This window comes from Pristiophorus japonicus, unplaced genomic scaffold (genome assembly GCF_044704955.1).
Source record: "Pristiophorus japonicus isolate sPriJap1 unplaced genomic scaffold, sPriJap1.hap1 HAP1_SCAFFOLD_389, whole genome shotgun sequence".
Lineage (NCBI taxonomy): Eukaryota > Metazoa > Chordata > Chondrichthyes > Pristiophoridae > Pristiophorus > Pristiophorus japonicus.
This window is the reverse complement of record NW_027253750.1, coordinates 392291-413061: the sequence shown is the minus strand read 5'-3', so window position 1 is coordinate 413061 and position 20771 is coordinate 392291. Positions and strand designations below refer to the sequence as shown.

Genomic DNA, 20771 nt, shown 5'->3' with positions numbered 1-20771 from the left:
TGCAGTTCCACACACACACTGGGGGTGCAGTTCCACACACACACTGGGGGTGCAGTTCCACACACACACTGGGGGTGCAGATCCACACACACACACTGGGGGTGCAGATCCACGCACACACACTGGGGGTGCAGATCCACACACACACACTGGGGGTGCAGTTCCACACACACACACTGGGGGTGCAGTTCCACACACACACTGGGGGTGCAGTTCCAGATGTGCTATTCCGCCTTCAGTATCTTGTGGATCTGGTCATTTTTTGTGCCTTTGAGCAGTGAGCGGTGGGTGAGGGTGAGCAGTGTGTGTGTGTGTGTGTGTGTGAGTGTGAGCAGTGTGTGTGTGTGAGTGTGATCAGTGTGTGTGTGAGCAGTGCGTGTGTGTGTGTGAGCAGTGTGTGTGCAGTGTGTTTGTGAGCAGTGTGTGTGTGTGTGTGTGAGTGTGAGCGTGGGCAGTGTGTGTGTGAGCAGTGTGAGCAGTGTGTGTGAGTGTGAGTGCAGTGTGTGTGTGTGAGCTGTGTGTGTATGTGAGCAGTGTGTGTGTGTGTGTGTGTGAGCAGTGTGTGTGAGCTGTGAGCAGTGTGTGTGTGAGTGTGAGCGCAGTGTGTGTGTGAGTGAGCAGTGTGTGTGTGTGTGAGCTGTGTGTGTGTGAGCAGTGTGTGTGTGTGTGTGAGCTGTGAGTGTGAGCAGTGTGTGTGAGTGCGAGCAGTGAGTGCGAGCAGTGTGTGAGCTGTGTGTGTGTGTGTGTGTGAGCAGTGTGTGTGTGTGTGTGAGCAGTGTGTGTGTGTGTGAACAGTGTGTGTGTGTGTGTGTGTGTGTGTGTGTGTGTGTGTGAGCTGTGTGTGTGTGTGAGAGCGTGTGTGAGTGAGCGCAGCGTGTGTGAGTGTGAGCGCAGTGTGTGTGAGTGTGAGCTGTGTGTGTGTGAGCAGTGTGAGTGTGAGCAGTGTGTTTGTGTGAGCATTGTGAGCAGTGTGTGTGAGCGTGTGTGTGTGAGCAGTGTGTGTGTGTGAGTGTGAGCAGTGTGTGTGAGTGCGAGCACTGTGTGAGCAGTGTGTGTGTGTGAGCAGTGTGAGTGTGAGCAGTGTGTGTGTGTGAGCATGTGTGTGTGTGTGAGTGTGAGCAGTGTGTGTGCGCGTGAGCAGTGTGATTGTGAGCAGTGTGTGTGTGAGCAGTGTGTGTGTGAGCAGTGTGAGTGTGAGCAGTGTGTGTGTGTGAGCGTGTGAGCGCAGTGTGTGTGTGTGAGCAGTGTGTGTGAGCTGTGTGTGTGTGAGCTGTGTGTGTGTGAGCAGTGTGTGTGTGTGAGCTGTGTGAGCAGTGTGAGTGTGTGTGTGAGCAGTGTGAGTGTGTGTGTGAGCGGTGTGAGTGTGTGTGTGAGCAGTGTGAGTGTGTGTGAGCAGTGTGTGTGTGAGTGTGTGTGAGCAGTGTGTGTGTGTGTGAGCAGTGTGTGTGTGTGTGAGGAGTGTGTGTGTGTGTGAGTGTGAGCAGTGTGTGTGTGTGTGAGTGTGAGCAGTGTGTGTGAGTGCGAGCACTGTGTGAGCAGTGTTTGTGTGTGAGCAGTGTGTGTGAGTGTGAGCAGTGTGTGTGAGTGTGAGCAGTGTGTGTGCGCGTGAGCAGTGTGATTGTGAGCAGTGTGTGTGTGTGTGTGAGCAGTGTGAGTGTGAGCAGTGTGTGTGTGTGAGCGTGTGGGCGCAGTGTGTGTGTGTGAGCAGTGTGTGTGAGCTGTGTGTGTATGAGCAGTGTGTGTGTGTGAGCTGTGTGAGCAGTGTGTGAGCTATGTGTGTGTGTGAGCAGTGTGAGTGTGTGTGTGAGCAGTGTGAGTGTGTGTGAGCAGTGTGAGTGTGTGTGAGCAGTGTGTGTGTGAGTGTGTGTGTGTGAGTGTGTGTGTGTGCAGTGTGTGAGGTGTGTGTGAGCAGTGTGTGTGTGTGTGTGAGCAGTGTGTGTGTGTGAGGAGTGTGTGTGTGCAGTGTGTGTGTGAGGTGTGTGTGAGCAGTGTGTGTGTGAGCAGTATGTGTGTGTGTGAGGAGTGTGTGTGTGTGTGTGAGGAGTGTGTGTGTGAGGAGTGTGTGTGTGTGAGCAGTGTGGGATGTGTGTGAGCAGTGAGTGTGTGTGTGAGCAGTGTGAGCAGTGAGTGTGTGTGTGTGCAGTGTGTGTGTGTGAGCAGTGTGAGTGTGTGTGTGTGAGGAGTGTGTGTGTGTGTGTGAGAGCTGTGTGTGTGTGTGAGCAGTGTGTGTGTGTGCATGAGCAGTGTGTGTGTGTGCGTGTGCAGTGTGTGTGTATGAGTGTGAGCAGTGTGTGTGTGTGCAGTTTGTGTATGTGTGTGTGTATGTGTGAGCAGTGTCAGTGTGTGTGTGAGCAGTGTGTGTATGAGTGTGAGCAGTGAGCAGTGTGTGTATGAGAGTGAGCAGTGAGCTGTGTGCGTGTGTGAGCAGTGTGTGTGTGTGCGAGGAGTGAGTGTGTGTGTGTGTGTGAGGAGTGTGTGTGTGTGTGAGGAGTGTGTGTGTGTGTGAGAGGAGTGTGTGTGTGTGAGGAGTGTGTGTGTGTGAGGAGTGTGCGTGTGTGTGAGCAGTGTGTGTGTGTGTGCAGTTTGTGTGTGTGTGTGTGAGCAGTGTGTGTGTGAGTGTGAGCATTGTGTGTTAGCGTATGAGTGTGAGCAGTGTGAGCGTATGTGTGAGCAGTGTGAACGTATGTGTGAGCAGTGTGAGTATATGTGAGTGAGCAGTGTGTGTGTGTGAGCTGTGTGTATGAGTGTGAGCAGTGAAGTGAGAGCAGTGTGAGTGTGTGAGCAGTGTGTGTGTGTGTGAGAGCAGTGTGTGTGCGCGTGAGCAGTGTGATTGTGAGCAGTGTGTGTGCAGTTTGAGAGTGTATGAGCAGTGTGTGTGAGCAGTGTAAGCAGCGTGTGTGTGAGTGAGCAGTGTGTGTGTGTGAGTGAGCAGTGTGAGTGAGTAGTGTGTGTGAGTGAGTAGTGTGTGTGAGTGAGCAGTGTGTGTGTGTGAGTGAGCTGTGTGTGTGAGCAGTGTGTGTGTGTGAGTGAGCTGTGTGTGTGTGAGTGTGAGCAGTGTGTGAGTGTGAGCAGTGTGTGAGTGTGAGCAGTGTGTGAGTGTGAGCAGTGTGTGTGTGTGAGCTGTGTGTGTGTGTGCAGTTTGTGAGTGAGCAGTGTGTGTGAGTGTGAGCAGTGTGTGTGAGCTGTGTGTATGAGTGTGAGCAGTGAAGTGAGAGCAGTGTGAGTGTGTGAGCAGTGTGTGTGTGTGTGTGTGTGTGTGAGCAGTGTGTGTGTGTGTGTGAGCAGTGTGTGTGTGTGTGAGCAGTGTGTGAGTGTGAACAGTGTGTGTGAGTGTGAACAGTGTGTGTGAGTGTGAGCAGTGTGTGTGCGCGTGAGCAGTGTGTGTGTGCAGTTTGAGAGTGTGTGTGAGCAGTGTAAGCAGCGTGTGTGTGTGTGAGCAGTGTGTGTGTGTAGCAGTGTGTGAGTGAGCAGTGTGTGTGTGTGAGTGAGCTGTGTGTGTGAGCAGTGTGTGTGTGTGTATGAGTAGAGTGTGTGTGTGTGTGTGAGTGAGCAGTGTGTGTGTGTGAGCTGTGTGTGTGTGTGCAGTTTGTGAGTGAGCACTGTGTGTGAGTGTGAGCAATGTGTGTGTATGTGTGAGCAGTGTCAGTGTGTGTGTGAGCAGTGTGTGTATGAGTGTGAGCAGCGAGCTGTGTGTGTGTGAGCAGTGTGTGTATGAGAGTGAGCAGTGAGCCGTGTGTGTGTGTGAGGAGTGTGTGTGTGAGGAGTGTGTGTGTGTGTGAGGAGTGTGTGTGTGTGTGTGTGTGAGGAGTGTGTGTGTGTGTGTGTGTGTGAGGAGTGTGTGTGTGTGTGTGAGTGAGGAGTGTGTGGGAGTGTGTGTGTGTGAGGAGTGTGTGTGAGTGTGAGCAGTGTGTGTGTGAGCTGTGTGTGTGTGTGTGCAGTTTGTGTGTGTGTGTGAGCAGTGTGTGAGTGAGCAGTGTGTGAGTGTGAGCATTGTGTGTGAGCAGTGTGAGCGTATGTGTGAGCAGTGTGAACGTATGTGTGAGCAGTGTGAGTATATGTGTGAGCAGTGAGCAGTGTGTGTGTGAGTAGTGTGCGTGTGTGTGTGCGTGAGCAGTGTGAGTGTGTGAGCAGTGTGTGTGTGAGTGTGAGCAGTGTGTGTGCGCGTGAGCAGTGTGATTGTGAGCAGTGTGTGTGTGCAGTTTGAGAGTGTGTGAGCAGTGTGTGAGCAGTGTAAGCAGCGTGTGTGTGTGTGAGCAGTGAGCTGTGTGTGTGAGTGAGCAGTGTGTGTGTGTGAGTGAGCAGTGTGTGAGTGAGCAGTGTGTGTGTGTGAGTGAGCTGTGTGTGTGAGCAGTGTGAGTGAGCAGCGTGTGTGTGTGTGTGAGCTGTGTGTGTGAGTGTGAGCAGTGTGTGTGTGTGAGCTGTGTGTATGAGTGTGAGCAGTGAAGTGAGAGTGTGAGTGTGTGAGCAGTGTGTGTGAGTGTGAGCAGTGTGTGTGAGCAGTGTGAGCAATGTGTGTGAGTGTGAGCAGTGTGTGTGCGCGTGAGCAGTGTGATTGTGAGCAGTGTGTGTGTGCAGTTTGAGAGTGTATGAGCAGTGTGTGTGAGCAGTGTAAGCAGCGTGTGTGTGAGTGAGCAGTGTGTGTGAGTGAGCAGTGTGTGTGTGTGAGTGAGCTGTGTGTGTGTGTGAGTGAGCTGTGTGTGTGAGCAGTGTGTGTGTGTGTATGAGCAGAGTGTGTGTGAGCTGTGTGTGTGAGTGTGAGCAGTGTGTGTGTGTGCAGTTTGTGTGTGTGTGAGCAGTGTGTGAGTGAACAGTGTGTGTGTATGAGTGTGAGTGTGAGCATTGTGTGTGAGCGTATGAGTGTGAGCAGTGTGAACGTATGTGTGAGCAGTGTGAACGTATGTGTGAGCAGTGTGTGTGTGTGAGCTGTGTATGAGTGAGAGCAGTGTGTGTGTGTGTGTGTGAGCAGTGTGTGTGCGCGTGAGCAGTGTGTGTGTGAGCAGTGTGTGTGTGTGAGCAGTGTGTGTGTGCAGTTTGAGAGTGTGTGTGTGTGAGCAGTGTGTGTGTGTGAGCAGTGTGTGTGTGTGTGTGTGTAAGCAGTGTGTGTGTGTGTGTGTGTGAGCAGTGTGTGTGTGTGTGTGTGTGAGCAGTGTGTGTGAGCAGTGTGTGTATGTGTGAGCAGTATGTGTGTGTGAGTGAGGAGTGTGTGTGCGTGAGCAGTGTGGGATGTGTGTGTGTGTGAGATGTGTGTGTGTGAGCAGTGAGTGAGCGCAGTGTGTGTGTGTATGTGAGCGTGTGAGCAGTGTGAGATGTGCGTGTGTGTGTGTGTGTGAGCAGTGTGTGTGTGTGTGTATGTGAGCGTGTGAGCAGTGTGAGATGTGTGTGTGTGAGCAGTGTGAGTGAGCGCAGTGTGTGTGTGTGTGCGTGAGCAGTGTGTGTATGAGTGAGCAGTGTGTGTGTGAGTGTAAGCAGTGTATGTGTGTGTGTGAGCAGTGTGAGTGAGCTGTGTGTGTGAGCAGTGTGTGTGTGTGAGCACTGTGTGTGTGTGTGTGAGCTGTGTGTGTGTGAGAGCAGTGTGTGTGTGTGTGAGCAGTGAGAGGTGTGTGAGCTGTGTGTGTGTGAGCAGTGTGTGTGTGTGAGGAGTGAGTGTGTGTGTGAGGAGTGAGTGTGTGTGTGTGTGAGGAGTGTGTGTGTGTGAGGAGTGTGTGTGTGTGAGGAGTGTGTGTGTGTGAGGAGTGTGTGTGTGTGAGGAGTGTGTGTGTGTGAGGAGTGTGTGTGTGTGAGGAGTGTGTGTGTGTGAGGAGTGTGTGTGTGAGGAGTGTGTGTGTGTGTGAGGAGTGTGTGTGTGTGAGGAGTGTGTGTGTGTGAGAGGAGTGTGTGTGTGTGAGATGTGTGTGTGTGAGCAGTGTGAGATGTGTGTGCGTGAGCAGTGTGTGTATGAGTGTTAGCTGTGTGTGTGTGTGTGAGCGCTGTGTGCGTGCGCAGTGTGTGTGTGTGTGTGTGTGAGAGCTGTGTGTGTGTGTATGTGAGCAGTGTCAGTGTGTGTGTGAGCAGTGTGTGTGTGTGAGCAGTGTGTGTGTGTGAGCAGTGTGTGTGTGTGAGCAGTGTGTGTATGAGTGTGAGCAGTGAGCTGTGTGCGTGTGTGAGCAGTGTGTGTGTTTGTGAGCAGTGTGAGTGTGTGTGAGCAGAGTGTGTGTGTGAGTGTGAGCAGTGTGTGTGTGTGCAGTTTGTGTGTGTGAGTGAGCAGTGTGTGTGTGAGTGTGAGCATTGTGTGTGAGCGTATGAGTGTGAGCAGTGTGAATGTATGTGTGAGCAGTGTGAGTGTATGTGTGAGCAGTGTGAGTGTATGTGTGAGCAGTGAGCTGTGTGTGTGTGAGCAGTGTGTGTGTGTGTGAGCAGTGTGTGTGTGTGAGGAGTGTGAGCAGTGTGTGTGAGCAGTGTGTGAGTGTGAGCAGTGTGTGTGCACGTGAGCAGTGTGATTGTGAGCTGTGTGTGTGTGTGTGAGCAGTTTGTGTGTGAGCAGTGTGTGTGTGTGCAGTTTGAGAGTGTGTGTGTGTGAGCAGTGTGTGTGTGAGCAGTGAGCTGTGTGTGTGAGCAGTGTGTGAGTGTGTGTGTGAGCAGTGTGTGTGCTTTTTCAGTGTGTGTGTGTGAGCAGTGTGTGTATGTGTGAGCAGTGTGTGCAGTGTGAGTGTGAGCAGCGTGTGTGTGAGCAGCGTGTGTGTGTGAGCAGTGTGTGTGTGAGAGCAGTGTGTGCAGTGTCAGTGTGTGTGAGCAGTGTGTGTGTGTGTGTGAGCAGTGTGTGTGAGCAGTGTGTGTGTGAGTGAGCAGTGCGTGAGCAGTGTGTGTGTGCGTGAGCAGTGTGTGTGTGCGTGAGCAGTGTGTGTGTGTGTATGTGTGAGCAGTGTGTGTGTGTGCGCAGTGTGAGTGTGAGCAGTGGGTGTGAGTGTGAGCAGTGGGTGTGAGTGTGAGCAGTGGGTGTGAGTGTGAGCAGTGGGTGTGAGTGTGAGCAGTGGGTGTGAGAGTGAGCAGTGGGTGTGAGTGTAAGCAGTGTGTGTCTGTGAGTAGTGTGTGTCTGTGAGCATTGTGTGTGTGTGTCTGTGAGCAGTGTGTGTGTGCATTGTGAGCAGTGTGTGAGCTGTGTGTTTGAGCAGTGTGTGTGTGTGAGCAGTGTGTGTGCTGTGTGAGCAGTGTGAGCAGTTTGTGTGTGTGTGAGCTGTGTGTGTGTGAGTGTATGAATGAGCAGTGTGAGTGTGAGCAGTGTGTGTGAGTGTGAGCGCTGTGTGTGTGAGTGTTTGCTGTGTGTGCAGTGTGTGTGTGTGCAGTGTGTGTGTGAGCAGTGTATGTGTGTGTGTGCAGTGAGGAGTGTGTGTGTGTGTGAGCAGTGTGTGTGAGCTGTGTGTGTGTGTGTGAGCTGTGTGTGTGTGAGCAGTGTGAGTGTGTGTGTGTGAGCAGTGTGTGTGTGTGTGAGCAGTGTGTGTGTGAGCAGTGTGTGTGTGAGCAGTGTGTGTGTGTGAGCAGTGTGGGATGTGTGTGTGAGCAGTGTGGGATGTGTGTGTGAGTAGTGTGTGAGCGTGTGTGTGTGAGCAGTGTGAGTGTGTGTGAGCGCTGTGTGTGTGTATGAGTGTGAGCAGTGTGTGTGTGTGCGCAGTGTGTGTGTATGTGAGCAGTGCGTGTGAGCAGTGTGTGTGTGTGAGCAGTTTGTGTGTTTGTGAGCAGTGTGTGTGTGTGTGAGCGCTGTGTGTGTGAGCGCTGTGTGTGTGAGAGCTGTGTGTGTGTGTGTATGAGTGTGAGCAGTGTGTGTGTGAGCAGTGTGTGTGTGTGTGAGCTGTGTGTGTGAGCAGTGTGTGTGAGCCGTGTGTGTGTATGTGTGAGTGTGTGCGTGAGCAGTGTGTTTGTGCGTGCGTGAGCTGTGTTTGTGTGAGCAGTGTGTGTGTGTGTGTGAGCAGTGTGTGTATGTGAGCAGTGTGTGTGAGCAGAGTGTGTGTGTGTGTGTGAGCAGTGTGTGTGTGTGTGAGCAGTGTGTGTGTGAGTGTGAGCTGTGTGTGTGAGCTGTGTGTGCATGAGCAGTGTGTGTGTGTGTGTGAGTGTGAGCAGTGTGTGAGTGTGAGCAATGAGTGTGAGCGTATGTGTGAGCTGTGTGTATGAGTGAGCAGTGAAGTGTGAGCAGTGAAGTGTGAGCAGTGTGTGTGTGTGTGTGAGCAGTGTGTGTGCGCGTGAGCAGTGTGATTGTGAGCAGTGTGTGTGTGTGAGCAGTTTGTGTGTGTGAGCAGTGTGTGTGTGTGAGCAGTGTGCAGTTTGAGAGTGTGTGTGTGTGAGCAGTGTAAGCAGCATGTTTGTGTGTGTGAGCAGTGAGTGTGTGTGAGCAGTGTGTGTGTGTGTGTGAGCAGTGTGTGTGTGCATTTTCAGTGTGTGTGTGTGAGCAGTGTGTGTGTATGTGTAAGCAGTGTGTGTGTGTGCAGTGTGAGTGTGCGCAGTGTTTGTGAGTGTGAGCAGTGTGTGTGAGCATTGTGAGCAGTGTGTGTGTGTGAGCAGTGTGAGTGCATGTGTGAGCAATGTGTGTGTGTGTGAGCAGTGTGTGTGTGTATGTGAGCAGTGTGTGTGTATGTGAGCAGTGTGTGTGTGTGTGAGCAATGTGTGAGAGGAGTGTGAGTGTGTGTGTGCAGTGTCAGTGTGTGTGAGCAGTGTGTGCTGTGTGAGCAGTGTGTGTGTGTGAGCTGTGTGTGTGTGTGTGTGAGCAGTGTGTGTGAGCAGTGTATGTGTGAGTAGTGTGTGTGTGTGGAGTGTGAGCAGTGTGAGTGTGTGAGCAGTGTGTGTGTGTGAACAGTGTGTGTGTGTGAGCAGTGCGAGTGTGTGTGAGCAGTGTGAGTGTGTGTGAGCAGTGTGAGTGCATGTGTGAGCAGTGTGTGTGTGTATGTGAGCAGTGTGTGTGAGCAGTGTGAGTGTGTGTGCAGTGTCAGTGTGTGTGCAGTGTCAGTGTGTGTGTGTGCTGTGTGTGTGTGTGTGTGTGTGTGTGAGTGTATGTGTGAGCAGTGTGTGAGAGTGTGAGCAGTGTGTGTGAGTGTGTGCAGTATGTGTGTGTGAGCAGTGTATGTGTGTGTGAGCAGTGTGTGTGTGTGCAGTGTGAGTGTGTGAGGAGTGTGTGTGTGAGCAGTGTGTGTGAGCTGTGTGTGTGTGTGTGAGCTGTGTGTGTGTGTGTGAGCAGTGTGTGTGTGTGAGCTGTGTGCGTGTGTGAGCAGTGTGTGTGTGTTTGTGAGCAGTGTGTGTGTGTATCAGCAGTGTGTGTGTGTGTCGGTGTGAGGAGTGTGTGTGTGAGCAGTGTGTGTGTGAGCAGTGTGTGTGTGTGCGTGAGCATTGTGTGTGTGAGTGTGAGCAGTGTGTGTGTGAGTGTGAGCAGTGTGAGTGTGTGCGCAATGTGTGTGTATGTGAGCAGTGTGAGTGTGTGTGAGCAGTTTGTGAGCGCTGTGTGTGTGAGCGCTGTGTGTGTGTGAGCAGTGTGTGTGTGTGCGTGCGCAGTGTGTGTGTATGAGTGTGAGCAGTGTGTGTGTACAGTTTGTGTGTGTGTATGTGTGAGCAGTGTGTGTGTGTGTGAGCTGTGTGTGTGAGCAGTGTGTGTATGTGTGAGCAGTGTGAGTGTGTGCGTGAGCAGTGTGTGTGTGTGTGAGCTGTGTGTGTGTGTGAGCAGTGTGTGTATGTGAGCAGTGTGTATGAGTGTGAGCAGCGAGCTGTGTGTGTGTGAGCAGTGTGTGTATGAGAGTGAGCAGTGTGTGTGTGTGAGCAGTGTGTGTGTGTGTGAGCTGTGTGCGTGTGTGAGCAGTGTGTGTGCGTGTGTGAGCAGTGTGTGTGTGTGTCAGCAGTGTGTGTGTCGGTGTGAGGAGTGTGTGTGTGAGCAGTGTGTGTGTGAGCAGTGTGTGTGTGAGCAGTGTGTGTGTGTGCAGTTTGTGTGTGTGTGTGAGCAGTGTGTGAGTGTGAGCATTGTGTGTGAGCGTATCAGTGTGAGCAGTGTGAGCGTATGTGTGAGCAGTGTGTGTGCGTGCGTGAGCAGTGTATGAGTGTGAGCAGTGTGTGTGTGTGTGAGCAGTGTGTGTGTGTGTGAGCAGTGTGTGTGAGTGTGAGCAGTGGGTGTGCGCGTGAGCAGTGTGATTGTGAGCAGTGTGTGTGTGTGAGCAGTGTGTGTGTGTGAGCAGTGTCAGTGTGTGTGCAGTGTCAGTGTGTGTGTGAGCTGTGTGTTTGAGCAGTGTGTGTGTGTGTGTGAGCAGTGTGTGTGTGTGAGTGTGAGCAGTTTGTGTGTGAGCAGTGTGTGTGAGTGTGGGCAGTTTATGTGTGTATGAGCTGTGTGTGTGTGTGAGCTGTGTGTGTGTGAGCAGTGTGTGTGTGTGTGTGAGTAGTGTGAGATTGTGTGTGTGAGCAGTGTGAGTGTGTGTGAGCGCTGTGTGTGTGTGAGTGTGAGCAGTGTGTGTGTGTGTGTGCGTGAGCAGTGTGTGTATGAGTGTGAGCAGTGTGTGTGTGCGCAGTGTGTGTGAGTATGAGCTGTGTGTGTGTGAGCAGTGTGTGTGTGTGTGCGCAGTGTGTGTGTATGAGTGTGAGCAGTGTGTGTGTGAGCAGTGTGTGTATGTGTGAGCAGTGAGTGTGTGAGCTGTGCGTGTGTGTGAGGTGTGTGTGAGGAGTGTGAGCAGTGTGTGTGTATGTGTGAGCTGTGTGAGCAGTGTGTGAGTGTGTGTGTTTGTGAGCAGTGTGTGTGAGTGTGAGCAGTGTGTGTGTGTGAGTGTGAGCAGTTTGTGTGTATGAGCTGTGTGTGTGTGTGAGCAGTGTGTGTGTGTGTGAGCAGTGTGAGTGTGTGTGAGCGCTGTGTGTGTGTATGAGTGTGAGCAGTGTGTGTGTGTGTGCAGTTTGTGTGTGTGCGTGAGCAGTATGTGTATGAGTGTGAGCAGTGTGTGTGTGCGCAGTGTGTGTGTGTGTGCGCAGTGTGTGTGTGTGTGAGCAGTGTGTGTGAGTATGAGCTGTGTGTGTGTGAGCAGTGTGTGTGTGTATGAGTGTGAGCAGTGTGTGTGTGTGTGAGCAGTGTGTGTATGTGTGAGCAGTGAGAGTGTGTGAGCTGTGCGTGTGTGTGAGGAGTGTGAGCAGTGTGTGTGTATGTGTGAGCTGTGTGAGCAGTGTGTGAGTGTGTGTTTGTGTTTGTGAGCAGTGTGTGTGTGTGTGAGCTGTGTGTGTGTGTATGAGTGTGAGCAGTGCGTGTGAGTGTGAGCAATGTGTGTGTGCGTGAGCAGTGTGTGTGTGTGTGTGAGCAGTGTGTGTGTATGTGAGCAGTGTGTGTATGAGTGAGCAGCGAGCTGTGTGTGTGTGTGTGTGAGCAGTGTGTGTGTATGTGTGAGGAGTGTGCGTGAGCAGTGTGTGTGTGTGTGTGCGTGAGCAGTGTGTGATCAGTGTGTGTGTGTGTGAGCAGTGTGTGTATGAGTGTGAACAGCGAGCTGTGTGTTTGTGTGTGAGCAGTGTGTGTATGAGAGTGAGCAGTGTGTGTGCTGTGTGCGTGTGTGAGCAGTGTGTGTGTTTGTAAGCAGTGTGTGTGTGTCAGTGTGAGTGTGTGTGAGCTGTGTGTGTGTGAGCAGAGTGTGTGTGTGTGTGAGCAGTGAGCTGTGTGTGTGAGCAGTGTGTGCGTGAGCAGTGTGTGTGTGAGCAGTGTGTGTGTGTATGATCTGTGTGAGTGTGTGCGTGAGCAGTGTGTATGTGAGCAGTGTGTGAGTGTGAGCAGTGTGTGTGAGTGTGAGCAGTGTGTGTGTATGTGTGAGCAGTGTGAGCAGTGTGAGTGTGAGCAGTGTGTGTGTGTGTGTGTGTGTGAGCAGTGTGTGTGTTTGTGAGCTGTGTGTGTGTGAGCAGTGTGTGTGTGTGTGCGTGCGTGCGCAGTGTGTGAGTGTGTGTGTGAGCAGTGTGTGTGTATGAGCTGTGTGTGTGTGAGAGCTGTGTGTGTGTGAGCAGTGTGTGTGTGAGTGTGAGCAGTGTGTGTGAGTGTGAGCAGTGTGTGTGAGTGTGAACAGTGTGTGTGAGTGTGAGCAGTGTGTGTGCGTGAGCAGTGTGTGTTGTGTGTGAGCAGTGTGTGTATGTGTGTGAGCAGCGAGGTGTGTGTGTGTATGAGTGTGAGCAGTGAGCAGTGTGTGTGAGCTGTGTGCGTGTGTGAGCTGTGTGCGTGTGTGTTTGTAAGCAGTGTGTGTGTCAGTGTGAGTGTGTGAGCAGTGTGTGTATGAGTGTGAGCAGTGAGCTGTGCGTGTGTGAGCAGTGTGTGTGTTTGTAAGCAGTGTGTGTGTGTCAGTGTGAGTGTGTGAGCAGTGTGTGTGTGAGCAGTGTGTGTGTGTGTGAGCAGAGTGTGTGTGTGTGTGTGAGCAGAGTGTGTGTGTGTGTGTGAGCAGAGTGTGTGTGAGCAGTGTGTGTGTGTGTGTATGATCTGTGTGTGTGTGTGCATGAGCAGTGTGTGTGTGTGAGTGAGCAGTGTGTGTGTGTGAGTGAGCAGTGTGTGTGTGTGCAGTTTGTCTCTGTGTGTGAGCAGTGTGTGAGTGTGAGTATTGTGTGTGAGTGTATGTGTGAGCAGTGTGAGTGTATGTGTGAGCAGTGTAAGCAGCGTGTGTGTGAGCAGTGAGCAGTGTGTGAGTGAGCAGTGTGTGTGAGCAGTGTGTGTGTGTGCGCAGTGTGTGTTGTGTGTGAGCAGTGTGTGTATGTGTGTGAGCAGCGAGGTGTGTGTGTGTATGAGTGTGAGCAGTGAGCAGTGTGTGTGTGAGCTGTGTGCGTGTGTGAGCTGTGTGCGTGTGTGTTTGTAAGCAGTGTGTGTGTCAGTGTGAGTGTGTGAGCAGTGTGTGTATGAGTGTGAGCAGTGAGCTGTGCGTGTGTGAGCAGTGTGTGTGTTTGTAAGCAGTGTGTGTGTGTCAGTGTGAGTGTGTGAGCAGTGTGTGTGTGAGCAGTGTGTGTGTGTGTGAGCTGTGTGTGTGTGTGAGCAGAGTGTGTGTGTGTGTGAGCAGAGTGTGTGTGTGTGTGTGAGCAGTGTGTGTGAGCAGAGTGTGTGTGAGCAGTGTGTGTGTGTGTGTATGATCTGTGTGTGTGTGTGCATGAGCAGTGTGTGTGTGTGAGTGAGCAGTGTGTTTGTGTGCAGTTTGTCTCTGTGTGTGAGCAGTGTGTGAGTGTGAGTATTGTGTGTGAGTGTATGTGTGAGCAGTGTGAGTGTATGTGTGAGCAGTGAAGTGTGTGTGTGTGTGTGAGCAGTGTGTGTGTGTGAGTGAGCAGTGTGTGTGTGAGCGCAGTGTGTGTGAGTGTGAGCAGTGTGTGTGTGCGTGCGCAGTGTGATTGTGAGCAGTGTGTGTGAGCAGTGTGAGTGTGTGTGTGCAGTTTGAGAGTGTGTGTGAGCAGTGTAAGCAGCGTGTGTGTGAGCAGTGAGTGTGTGTGAGCTGTGTGTGTGTGAGCAGTGTGTGTGTATGTTTGAGGAGTGTGCGTGAGCAGTGTGTGTGTGTGTGTGCGTGAGCAGTGTGTGATCAGTGTGTGTGTGTGTGAGCAGTGTGTGTATGAGTGTGAGCAGCGAGCTGTGTGTTTGTGTGTGAGCAGTGTGTGTATGAGAGTGAGCAGTGTGTGTGCTGTGTGCGTGTGTGAGCAGTGTGTGTGTTTGTAAGCAGTGTGTGTGTGTCAGTGTGAGTGTGTGTGAGCTGTGTGTGTGTGAGCAGAGTGTGTGTGTGTGTGTGTGTGAGCATAGAGCTGTGTGTGTGAGCAGTGTGTGTGTGTGAGCAGTGTGTGTGTGAGCAGTGCGTGAGCAGTGTGTGTGTGTGTGAGTGTGTATGTGAGCAGTGTGAGTGTGAGCAGTGTGAGTGTGAGCAGTGTGTGTGTGTGTGTGTGTGAGCAGTGTGTGTGTTTGTGAGCAGTGTGTGTGTGTGTGCGTGCGCAGTGTGTGAGTGTGTGTGTGTATGAGCTGTGTGTGTGTGTGAGCAGTGTGTGTGTATGAGCTGTGTGTGTGTGTGAGCAGTGTGTGTGTATGAGCTGTGTGTGTGTGAGCAGTGTGTGTATGTGTGTGAGCAGCGAGGTGTGTGTGTGTATGAGTGTGAGCAGTGAGCAGTGTGTGTGTGAGCTGTGTGCGTGTGTGAGCTGTGTGCGTGTGTGTTTGTAAGCAGTGTGTGTGTCAGTGTGAGTGTGTGAGCAGTGTGTGTATGAGTGTGAGCAGTGAGCTGTGCGTGTGTGAGCAGTGTGTGTGTTTGTAAGCAGTGTGTGTGTGTCAGTGTGAGTGTGTGAGCAGTGTGTGTGTGAGCAGTGTGTGTGTGTGTGAGCTGTGTGTGTGTGTGAGCAGAGTGTGTGTGTGTGTGTGTGTGAGCAGAGTGTGTGTGAGCAGTGTGTGTGTGTGTGTATGATCTGTGTGTGTGTGTGCATGAGCAGTGTGTGTGTGTGAGTGAGCAGTGTGTGTGTGTGAGTGAGCAGTGTGTGTGTGTGCAGTTTGTCTCTGTGTGTGAGCAGTGTGTGAGTGTGAGTATTGTGTGTGAGTGTATGTGTGAGCAGTGTGAGTGTATGTGTGAGCAGTGTAAGCAGCGTGTGTGTGAGCAGTGAGCAGTGTGTGAGTGAGCAGTGTGTGTGAGCAGTGTGTGTGTGTGCGCAGTGTGTGTTGTGTGTGAGCAGTGTGTGTATGTGTGTGAGCAGCGAGGTGTGTGTGTGTATGAGTGTGAGCAGTGAGCAGTGTGTGTGTGAGCTGTGTGCGTGTGTGAGCTGTGTGCGTGTGTGTTTGTAAGCAGTGTGTGTGTCAGTGTGAGTGTGTGAGCAGTGTGTGTATGAGTGTGAGCAGTGAGCTGTGCGTGTGTGAGCAGTGTGTGTGTTTGTAAGCAGTGTGTGTGTGTCAGTGTGAGTGTGTGAGCAGTGTGTGTGTGAGCAGTGTGTGTGTGTGTGAGCTGTGTGTGTGTGTGAGCAGAGTGTGTGTGTGTGTGAGCAGAGTGTGTGTGTGTGTGTGAGCAGTGTGTGTGAGCAGAGTGTGTGTGAGCAGTGTGTGTGTGTGTGTATGATCTGTGTGTGTGTGTGCATGAGCAGTGTGTGTGTGTGAGTGAGCAGTGTGTTTGTGTGCAGTTTGTCTCTGTGTGTGAGCAGTGTGTGAGTGTGAGTATTGTGTGTGAGTGTATGTGTGAGCAGTGTGAGTGTATGTGTGAGCAGTGAAGTGTGTGTGTGTGTGTGAGCAGTGTGTGTGTGTGAGTGAGCAGTGTGTGTGTGAGCGCAGTGTGTGTGAGTGTGAGCAGTGTGTGTGTGCGTGCGCAGTGTGATTGTGAGCAGTGTGTGTGAGCAGTGTGAGTGTGTGTGTGCAGTTTGAGAGTGTGTGTGAGCAGTGTAAGCAGCGTGTGTGTGAGCTGTGTGTGTGTGAGCAGTGTGTGTGTATGTTTGAGGAGTGTGCGTGAGCAGTGTGTGTGTGTGTGTGCGTGAGCAGTGTGTGATCAGTGTGTGTGTGTGTGAGCAGTGTGTGTGTGTGAGCAGTGTGTGTGTGTGTGAGCAGTGTGTGTGTGTGAGCAGTGTGTGTATGAGTGTGAGCAGCGAGCTGTGTGTTTGTGTGTGAGCAGTGTGTGTATGAGAGTGAGCAGTGTGTGTGCTGTGTGCGTGTGTGAGCAGTGTGTGTGTTTGTAAGCAGTGTGTGTGTGTCAGTGTGAGTGTGTGTGAGCTGTGTGTGTGTGAGCAGAGTGTGTGTGTGTGTGTGAGCATAGAGCTGTGTGTGTGAGCAGTGTGTGTGTGTGAGCAGTGTGTGTGTGAGCAGTGCGTGAGCAGTGTGTGTGTGTGTGAGCAGTGTGTGTGTGTGTGTGAGTGTGTATGTGAGCAGTGTGTGTGAGTGTGAGCAGTGTGAGTGTGAGCAGTGTGAGTGTGAGCAGTGTGTGTGTGTGTGTGTGTGAGCAGTGTGTGTGTTTGTGAGCAGTGTGTGTGTGAGCAGTGTGTGTGTGTGTGCGTGCGCAGTGTGTGAGTGTGTGTGTGTATGAGCTGTGTGTGTGTGTGAGCAGTGTGTGTGTATGAGCTGTGTGTGTGTGAGAGCTGTGTGTGTGTGAGCAGTGTGTGTGTGAGTGTGAGCAGTGTGTGTGAGTGTGAGCAGTGTGTGTGAGTGTGAACAGTGTGTGTGAGTGTGAGCAGTGTGAGTGTGTGCGTGAGCAGTGTGTGTGTGTGAGCAGTGTGTGTATGTGTGTGAGCAGCGAGGTGTGTGTGTGTATGAGTGTGAGCAGTGAGCAGTGTGTGTGTGAGCTGTGTGCGTGTGTGAGCTGTGTGCGTGTGTGTTTGTAAGCAGTGTGTGTGTCAGTGTGAGTGTGTGAGCAGTGTGTGTATGAGTGTGAGCAGTGAGCTGTGCGTGTGTGAGCAGTGTGTGTGTTTGTAAGCAGTGTGTGTGTGTCAGTGTGAGTGTGTGAGCAGTGTGTGTGTGAGCAGTGTGTGTGTGTGTGAGCTGTGTGTGTGTGTGAGCAGAGTGTGTGTGTGTGTGAGCAGAGTGTGTGTGTGTGTGTGAGCAATGTGTGTGAGCAGAGTGTGTGTGAGCAGTGTGTGTGTGTGTGTATGATCTGTGTGTGTGTGTGCATGAGCAGTGTGTGTGTGTGAGTGAGCAGTGTGTGTGTGTGCAGTTTGTCTCTGTGTGTGAGCAGTGTGTGAGTGTGAGTATTGTGTGTGAGTGTATGTGTGAGCAGTGTGAGTGTATGTGTGAGCAGTGTAAGCAGCGTGTGTGTGAGCAGTGAGCAGTGTGTTACTGAGCAGTGTGTGTGAGCAGTGTGTGTGTGTGCGCAGTGTGTGTTGTGTGTGAGCAGTGTGTATATGTGTGTGAGCAGCGAGGTGTGTGTGTGTATGAGTGTGAGCAGTGAGCAGTGTGTGTGTGAGCTGTGTGCGTGTGTGAGCTGTGTGCGTGTGTGTTTGTAAGCAGTGTGTGTGTCAGTGTGAGTGTGTGAGCAGTGTGTGTATGAGTGTGAGCAGTGAGCTGTGCGTGTGTGAGCAGTGTGTGTGTTTGTAAGCAGTGTGTGTGTGTCAGTGTGAGTGTGTGAGCAGTGTGTGTGTGAGCAGTGTGTGTGTGTGTGAGCTGTGTGTGTGTGTGAGCAGAGTGTGTGTGTGTGTGAGCAGAGTGTGTGTGTGTGAGTGAGCAGTGTGTGTGAGCAGAGTGTGTGTGAGCAGTGTGTGTGTGTGTGTATGATCTGTGTGTGTGTGTGCATGAGCAGTGTGTGTGTGTGAGTGAGCAGTGTGTGTGTGTGCAGTTTGTCTCTGTGTGTGAGCAGTGTGTGAGTGTGAGTATTGTGTGTGAGTGTATGTGTGAGCAGTGTGAGTGTATGTGTGAGCAGTGAAGTGTGTGTGTGTGTGAGCAGTGTGTGTGTGTGAGTGAGCAGTGTGTGTGTGAGCGCAGTGTGTGTGAGTGTGAGCAGTGTGTGTGTGCGTGCGCAGTGTGATTGTGAGCAGTGTGTGTGAGCAGTGTGAGTGTGTGTGTGCAGTTTGAGAGTGTGTGTGAGCAGTGTAAGCAGCGTGTGTGTGAGCAGTGAGTGTGTGTGAGCTGTGTGTGTGTGAGCAGTGTGTGTGTATGTTTGAGGAGTGTGCGTGAGCAGTGTGTGTGTGTGTGTGCGTGAGCAGTGTGTGATCAGTGTGTGTGTGTGTGAGCAGTGTGTGTGTGTGAGCAGTGTGTGTATGAGTGTGAGCAGCGAGCTGTGTGTTTGTGTGTGAGCAGTGTGTGTATGAGAGTGAGCAGTGTGTGTGCTGTGTGCGTGTGTGAGCAGTGTGTGTGTTTGTAAGCAGTGTGTGTGTGTCAGTGTGAGTGTGTGTGAGCTGTGTGTGTGTGAGCAGAGTGTGTGTGTGTGTGTGTGAGCATAGAGCTGTGTGTGTGAGCAGTGTGTGTGTGAGCAGTGCGTGAGCAGTGTGTGTGTGTGTGAGCAGTGTGTGTGTGTGTGTGAGTGTGTATGTGAGCAGTGTGTGTGAGTGTGAGCAGTGTGAGTGTGAGCAGTGTGAGTGTGAGCAGTGTGAGTGTGAGCAGTGTGTGTGTGTGTGTGTGTGAGCAGTGTGTGTGTTTGTGAGCAGTGTGTGTGTGAGCAGTGTGTGTGTGTGTGCGTGCGCAGTGTGTGAGTGTGTGTGTGTATGAGCTGTGTGTGTGTATGAGCTGTGTGTGTGTGTGAGCAGTGTGTGTGTGTGTGAGCAGTGTGTGTGAGTGTGAGCAGTGTGTGTGTATGTGTGAGCAGTGTGAGTGTGTGCGTGAGCAGTGTGTGTGTGTGTGTGAGCAGCGAGGTGTGTGTGTGTATGAGTGTGAGCAGTGAGCTGTGTGCGTGTGTGTTTGTAAGCAGTGTGTGTGTCAGTGTGAGTGTGTGAGCAGTGTGTGTGTGAGCAGTGTGTGTATGAGTGTGAGCAGTGAGCTGTGCGTGTGTGAGCAGTGTGTGTGTTTGTAAGCAGTGTGTGTGTGTCAGTGTGTGTGTGAGCAGTGTGTGTGTGAGCAGAGTGTGTGTGTGTGAGCAGTGTGTGAGCTGTGTGTGTGTGTGAGCAGTGTGTGAGTGTGAGCAGTGTGTGTGTGTGTATGATCTGTGTGTGTGTGTGCGTGAGCAGTGTGTGTGTGTGTGAGTGAGCAGTGTGTGTGTGTGCAGTTTGTCTCTGTGTGAGCAGTGTGTGAGTGTGAGTATTGTGTGTGAGTGTATGTGTGAGTGTGTGTGTGAGCAGTGAAGTGTGTGTGTGTGAGCAGTGTGTGTGTGTGAGTGAGCAGTGTGTGTGTGTGAGTGAGCAGTGTGTGTGTGTGAGTGAGCAGTGTGTGTGTGTGTGAGCAGTGTAAGCAGCGTGTGTGTGAGCAGTGAGCAGTGTGTGAGTGAGCAGTGTGTGTGAGCAGTGTGTGTGTGCGCAGTGTGTGTGTGCATTTTCAGTGAGTGTGTGTGTGTGAGTGTGAGCAGCGTGTGTGTGTGTGAGTGTGAGCAGCGTGTGTGTGTGTGTGTGTGTGTGTGAGCCGTGTGTGAGTGAGCAGTGTGTGTGTCTGAGCTGTGTGTGTGTCTGTGAGCATTGTGTGAGTGTGTGTGAGCATTGTGAGTAGTGTGTGTGAGCAGTGTGAGTGTATGTGTGTGTGTGTGAGCAGTGTGAGTGTATGTGTGAGTGTGTGTGTGAGCAGTGTGTGTGTGTGTGAGCAGTGTGTGTGTGTCTGTGTGTGTCTGTGTGAGCAGTGTGTGTGTGAGCAGTGTGAGTGTATGTGTGAGTGTGTGTGTGAGCAGTGTGTGTGTGTGTGTGTGAGCAGTGTGTGTGTGTGTGAGCAGTGTGTGTGAGCAGTGTGAGTGTGTGTGCAGTGTCAGTGTGTGTGAGCTGTGTGTTTGAGCAGTGTGTGTGTGAACAGTGTGCGTGTGTGTGAGCAGTGTGTGTGTGAGCAGTTTGTGTGTGTGTGAGGTGTGTGTGAGCAATGTGAGAGTGTGAGCAGAGTGTGAGAGTGTGAGCTGTGTGTGTGTGTGTGTGCACAGTGTGGCAGTGTGTGTGTGTGAGCAGTGTATGTGTGTGTGAGCAGTGTGAGTGTGTGAGCAGTGTGTGTGTGAGTGTGAGCAGTTTAGCTGTGTGTGAGTGTGTGAGCAGTGTGTGTGTGTGTGAGCAGTGTGTGTTGTGTGTGAGCAGTGTGTGAGCTGTGTGTGAGCAGTGAGCGTTGTGTGTGAGCAGTGAGCGTTGTGTGTGAGCAGTGTGTGTGAGCTGTGTGCGAGTGTGAGCTGTGTGTGTGTGAGCTGTGTGTGTGAGGAGTGTGTGTGTGAGTGTGAGCTGTGTGCGTGTGTGTGTGTATGAGCAGTGTGTGTGAGCAGTGTGTGTGTATGAGCAGTGTGAGTGTGTGTGTGAGCTGTGTGTGTGTGAGCAGTGTGTGTGTGTGTGTGTGTGTGTATGAGCAGTGTGTGTATGAGCAGTGTGTGTGTGAGCTGTGTGTGTGTGTGTGTGAGCAGTGTGAGTGTGTGTGTGAGCAGTGTGTGTGTGTGAGCAGTGTGTGTGTGTGTGTGTGAGCAGTGTGTGTGTGTGTGTGAGCAGTGTGTGTGTGTGTGTGAGCAGTGTGTGTGTGTGAGCAGTGTGTGTGTGTGAGCAGTGTGTGTGTGTGTGTGTGTGAGCAGTGTGTGTGTGTGTGTGTGAGCAGTGTGTGAGTGTGTGTATGAGCAGTGTGTGTATGAGCAGTGTGTGTGTGAGTTGTGTGAGCAGTGTGTGTGTGTGAGCAGTGTGTGTGTGTGTGTGTGAGCAGTGTGTGTGTAAGCATGAACATAAGAACATAAGAAATAGGAGCAGGAGTAGGCCCCTCGAGCCTGCTCCGCCATTCAATACGATCATGGCAGTTCCAATCATGGACTCGGGTCCACTTCCCCGCCCGCTCCCCATAAGCCCTTATTCCCTTATCGGTTAAGAAACTGTCTATTTATGAAGGAGAATCGCATCTGAGCCTGATCCTGTCCTCGCTCCTTTCCACAGCCGTGGCTGTAGGAACCCTGTCTGATTATGTTTTTAACAACTCCGCTTTCCCGCGAGATCCCCATATCCCTTGATTCCTGAGAGTCCAAAAATCTATTTATCTCAATTTTGAATATTCTCAATAACTCAATTCCTGCTCACCCACAACCCTTCGGGGTAGAGATTGCCAAAGATTTGTAACCCTCCGAGTGAAGAAATGAATTCCTTTTCATCAGTCCAAAATGGCCAACACATTTGTCAAGCCCTCTAAGAAGTTTTATACCTTTCAACGAGACCCCTCTTTCTTCTGAACTCCAGGGAATATCGGCCCATTTCTACTCAATCTCTCCTCATAGGGCAGATAACCCTCTCATCCCAGTAATCTATCTAGTGAGCCTCTAAGGCAAGTA

At 51.8% G+C, this 20771-nt stretch overlaps 1 protein-coding gene across 4 annotated transcripts in view; it reads left to right on the top strand.

Moving 5' to 3' along the window:
- The window catches only part of LOC139250552 (choline transporter-like protein 2), a 120132-nt gene that overhangs the window by 74452 nt on the left and 24909 nt on the right, over positions 1 to 20771 (top strand). The gene's annotated exons all lie outside the window — the stretch shown is intronic.